Below are 6000 nucleotides of genomic sequence, written 5' to 3'. Positions count from 1 at the left end.
CACCATTGGGGTAGTAAATATGACTGTATGGGGTCCCATCCAGCAAGGTTGCAACAACTGAGAATGTAGTTCCTGAAGTAAGACTGAGTTGAAGAGGGTCCAATTCAGTTTGTGGTTGTGCTGGGACTGAGGTAATGAATGTTGCAGGAAGGCACTGGTCTGCTTGTTTCCTGAGAAGTGGGGGCTGGACCTTTGTCTAACTGGGAGGAGGTGGGAATTCTTAACATGGGAATGGTCTGCTTGATGAGGATTGAGGTGACAGTGTCAGCAGTTTCCCTGGATGTAGGGAAATCTTCTATCCAACCTGAGAATGTATCAACCAAAGTAAGTAGGTAGTGAAGCTCTTTGTGCCTAGGCATGTGAGTGAAGTTGATCTGCCAGTGTTCATCTGACTGGTGGCTCCTCATCTGATGTGTGGGGAGTTTAGGTTTGATGCTTCATGGTGGGGATGCTGTAGAGCAGACAGACCAAGTAGAGTGGACCTGCCAGAGAGCAGATCTCATTTCTAGGAAGTGAAAGAGAGGTTGTTATATCTGGAAAAGAGGTTATGAAGGGTGTTAGGTGGGAAAGAGTCTCTAGAGCTAGTGTTATGCTTGAATTCGGGACCCCCAAAAAGACCACCAGAGACCCAAGATCAATGTAAGCAGTAAAGAGGCATTTATTATGAGCTAGCTCGGTCCTCTGCGCACACACAGCAACTGGTGATGCTGAGAGGCCCAGAGCCCAGGATTTGCAGCAGTTTTATACATTCTTTGGAGAAGGCAGAGACCCCCCACATACATCATAGCATCTCTTAGCAAATTATCAGACACCACAGGAAAATCAAATAACAACTTTAAAACATGATTAGCACATTCACTGGTGGGAACAAGTTGGGTAGAAGTGATTGGTTACAAATATTCATTTGAACTGATTGGTTTAAGCCAAGACGGTTTTTCATGCGAATTACATGGTTTCCCAACATGTAATTACTGGGAGGGTCATCTGGCATCCCAGGTATTTCCCTGTCTCATGCTGATTGGTGGCTGCTAGGGGGTTACTATGGGTTTCCACCTAGCCTGAGTCAGGGACACCTGGTGCAGCAGATCTCTCCTGTTATTTGTAGATAAACCACTTAGCAGGTTGGGAATGTGCTTAGGAGTGCTCTGTGGGTCTTTCCAAGGACAATGGTCATGTCCCTTACTTGGACAGGCTTTGCTCTGAGGTATAGGCTGGTTTTTCACTAGAAGAGTTGGTCATGAGTCATAGGTCTCTGTCTTGGGCATCAGGGGCTGGTAGTCTTAAAGAAGTAGTTGATTGCCTGGCTGGTTGGTGAATTTGTGTATCTGATCTTGCAGGAACTTCTGTAGGCAATTTAACATACAGAGTTCTATTAGGAGAAACATAAAGAGGACTAATAGGGGTCCTGTGAGGTGGAGGAGCCAAGGCCACACTTGACTGAACACCACCCCTGGAGTTCTGTTGGCCTAGTTGCTGTCTCCTCTTTTCTAGCTGTTCCTGTCCTTCATTACTCCCAGGAATTACTGTGTTTTATCTTAACTGTTTTTGGTAGGTGTTTAAGATGAAGCTGGTCAAAATTGACTTTGTTTCTATCATTAAGAGTCAGCTGAGTTCCCATAGGGATCACTTGTGGGAGAACTTGAAAGCAGCCTCTTAGTTCTGCTAGTACTATCTGCACAATGATGGGTCCAGATCTTGCTTGACCATGTGGCTTTCCTTGGAAGAATCAGGGGCATCTCCTGTCTCAAATGACCCTCCTATTCACGGCAAGTTCACTGATTGGGTTTTCATTCTCCAGTGGTCTCATTAATCTCCCTGATCAGGAGGTTATGTGGTCCAGAGTTGCAAAGCTCTTTAGAGAAGTTCCCTGTTCCCTAGATTCAGACTGACTCAGAGGGCAAGAGTCAAATATTGGTTTTCTTGGCCTTTTTAATTTAACTTTAATTCTTGATCTTAAAGATCCAGAAAAGTCAGTTTCACCTTAAATTAAGAGTACTGGCTTTTAGCTGAAGTCAGGGCTACTTTGGAGTCATTCTGATATATAGTAAGATGGTAGGCAGAACATTATCTCAGGGAAGGCAAGGCTCTTTATAAATCTTAGGTAAAGTGTTCTAGTATTGAAGTTGATCTTTGTTTCTTAAATATCATTTTATAAAGTTTACATATATTTTTGTTTGATGTTACATGAATACTAGCTAACAAAATATGATGTTACATTTGAATTCTACCCAGTGTATAGGACTTCATATTTATATTATTGATAACAGGTCCAGTTATAGAAAATTAAATGATATAAATAAATCTCCAATATGTTATTCTTATAAGTCTAAAATTACCATGCAACTTTAGTTTGGAGAACACCAGCTTGATATAAGTTCTTTTTTTTTTTTTTTTTTTTTTTTGTTGTTGTTGTTGTTGTTGTCGAGCTTCTAATTTAAAGACTTATATACCTGGAAAACATGAACACATTTGATATACAAAAAAGAGTAATACTACCACAATTACTATAGTTGATTTTATATTAATCAAGTTTAGCTCTTAAAGAAATAACATACTACAGTATTGCAAAATAACAGTTGTGGTTTAACCACAGTTGTATAATGCTTAATTACTTCAAGATTACTTGCTCAAAAAACTTACATATATAATCAACTTACACAGACCTTCTTTATGACTTACTGAATCCTATATAGCCAACATAAACAGACCTTCTTTATCACTTGTTTAAACCCTCTGATTTACTTAATCACATACACTCTCTTATCCCAAAACAAATTTTCCTTCTACTAAATCCATACTTAGAACCTTCTAATTTCTCTTTCTCATCTGTTAACTTCTTCTTTATTCACACTTTAAAACAATCCTTGTAAATTTCTGAACTTAGGCAAATTATTCCATTTTAATAAGTGATATTTTGTTATTTGAAGTACACAATTAATCTCATCTGTTTACCGTTTCATGAAAACATAAACAATGTTTAAGTGTATAGAAGTATACTTTTGTAGTGATGGACAAGGCAAGGCACCTAAGATAGCACTGAAGATGGGGAAACAGTTTTATTTGGTTGCAGCCAGATTCAGAGGGCACCTAACAGGAATACCTTCCAGTAATTGGACAAAGGCATGGAAAAAGCCTGTCCCAAGGAACTCACACACTCTGCTGCATCCAATTTCAGAGCAAGTCCCAGAACACCCTCAGCAGCCCCACCAGGACCTGAGGGAACCAGTTGTGAGCACCGCTGGGAGAAGGACCAGAGGCCAGGAAGGGCGCAGGCCTGCACGGGTAATGGAAGCTCATCCCACCACATCCCAGCAGTGTGACTTTGGGCAGGGCGCTGCACCTCTCTGTGCACCCTGAGCATGGAAACGCACAAGTTAAGTGCCTGGTACACAGCAAAGTGGTAGTGCCATGGCCAGCAGTGCCAACCCCGCCACCCTGGGAAACTGAGGCGGGCCCCAGGGTTGCACCCGAGTGCAAGGATTGAATGGCCAGGGGGACTGGCCCACGGCACCTGGCGCCTTGCCCTGTGCTGGGTCCCCAAATGGCAGGGACTGGGCAGCGCTGGGCAGTGCTGCTGTAGCCTCGGGCCTGTTGGGCTACCTCCGAAGATGCGGGCCACCCACCCGACCCACTCCCCTTGCAGCCTTGGTCTCTGCCGCTCTCAACCTCCTCAAATACCCCCCCTTAACCTCCTCAGCCCCCACCGAACACTGCTGCTGCCTGCAGCTCACGTGTTGGCCCCACCACCGCCAGTACTAGCGAGATTTTCCTCCTCTCTGCACTCCGCCGCCCTCACCCCAGGGATAGCGGACTGGTCTGCGTCACTGAGCCCTAGCCCAGGATCAGGACCTTTTATCCATATGCCCTTCCTGGAATCCTCTCCACCAACCATCGTGACCTGGAAGGATTAAAACCCAGGTGCTGTCATGTTTAATTTGCGGCCCCCAAAAGACCCGCAGAGACCCAGATCAAGGTGAGCAGCAAAGAGGTGTTTATTGCGAGCTAGCTCAGTCCTCCATGCACAGCAACTGGGGGCGCTGAGAGGCCCCAGCCCAGGGCCTGCAGCAGTTTATACACTCTTTGGGGAAGGCAGGCACCCCACATCCATCACAGCATCTCTTAGCAAATCACCACACACCGCGGAAAATCCAACAACAATTCTAAAACAGGATTAGCGGATTAAGAATATGGAAAGGATTCTTAGTTCAAGGGTTTAATGCAAGTAAAATGATTGGTTTAAACCATGAGGGTGTGGCAAGGGGGGCAGGAGCCCAGCTGCAGGGCTTCTAGTTTAGATATTGGCCACCACACCTAGATGGGAGCATCTGGAATTTCAGATATTACAATATCTTGGCCTGTCTTCAGCGATCACCATCTGCGGCTTTTTTAGAACTGTTTCCACAGAGCTTTTCTGTGGTATTTTCCTGACTTTAGGACTATAGTAGGTCAAAGGTTAAGTTTCAGAGCAAAATGAGGTCCCAAGTAGAATGAGGTTGCTTGGGTCTTTCAGTGGATCTGCAAATTAATACAAATCTGGAAATCTGTATGAAGATTAAAAAAAAAAAAAAAAAAAACAAACTAGAAATGAATACTGAGCCTATTCTGTGCCTGAGGGCTTAGGAGATCCTAGTTTTGAACTCTGCTCTCTCCTTCACTATTTATTTGGGATCACTTTACAAAAGCACTCTTTCTTGAGGCCGTGACTCTCATCATCTTAACACAGTTACCCCAGGTGCTTCCTGTGACCCTGGCAGAAAAAAAAAAGCAGGAATGCTGAGGGAGTGTCCAGAGACTGAAGGGAAGGGGCCCAAGTGCATTCCATTAATTGTTTTCCTTGATGATTTAATGGTTCCTTTTTCTTTGTTTTTTGCAATGTTAAATTATAGGGAAAATACTGAAAATTGAAAAGCAAATGTTTTCATGAAGCCAGAATTAGACAGGCAGTCAGTACAGATAGATAACTTGAGTCAGGCAAAATCAAGAAGACCGATTTTGAATGATTCCAACCATTTGGAGACTGTCCAATAAGGGAAGAATTTTAACTCTCTCAGAGTGCTTCTTTGACCCCTGTGAAGAACCTCACCCCTCCACCTGTAACCAAGGTAATCTGTCCCAAGAATTCCCCCTCTTTACAGGAAGCTTTAAGGTGGTTCATTTGTCTTTCGCTCTCTGTATTGCTCTTCCTCCTTCAGCCCACCTGTGTTCCACCTTTGGGCCACCCCACCAAGAATTTCTTGGCCTATTTCTGGGCCTAGTCAAGGATTCAGAAAAGAGAAAAATAAGAAGAAAAGGCATGAGAACAAAGGAAGCCTAGAATACAAAAAAGGACAGAAATCCTCAATTCTTCGGACACCAGTGTTGTTGTTGTTTACCAGTGACGAGTCCTTGGTTCCCCAATGTTGAAGTATAACACCAGAGAAGCACGCTGAGACAAGGTCAGAGTGGAAAGTAGAAGTTTATTAAAGGACAGCAGAAAAGACGTCTCAGAGGAAGAAGGAGACCCAAGAGGTGGTATCCGTGGAAGGGTCTTCTTCTCCTTTTTATAGCTAAGGTTTTCTTTTAGCTTTCCTGCATTTCTGTCAGGGTTCCTGTCCTTTGTTCTGTTATCTTTCAGTGATTGAATGTAGGTGTGAAGGCCTGAAGAGTGGGGAACATGTGGGCCAAAGGTAGCCTTGTGAATCCAGCAAGAAGAGCTGACCAGATTCCCTCTAAGAGTGGAGGAATGTAAGAAAAAAGTTCTCACATCTGTTGAGAATTAACCTCTGAACTATTTAACCAAACATTGGCTTATCCTGTCCTTGGATAAGGTGTATCCAGCAAAGAGATGAGAAAATTAGGAGGCTATTCTTTTAAATTACATCAGGAGGGGGCTTGTTTCTGCTGCAGAGCTCAGAGGGTTCTGTCTGAGAAATCACATCACCATCAGCATACTCAAAGACAGAATTGAGTGCTTTCTTCTGACTGGGAGTTCAGGAATTCACAGGGATAGATAGATGATAT

Source organism: Marmota flaviventris, chromosome 19, assembly GCF_047511675.1.
Source record: "Marmota flaviventris isolate mMarFla1 chromosome 19, mMarFla1.hap1, whole genome shotgun sequence".
Lineage (NCBI taxonomy): Eukaryota > Metazoa > Chordata > Mammalia > Rodentia > Sciuridae > Marmota > Marmota flaviventris.
Note: the sequence above shows the minus strand (reverse complement) of the source record.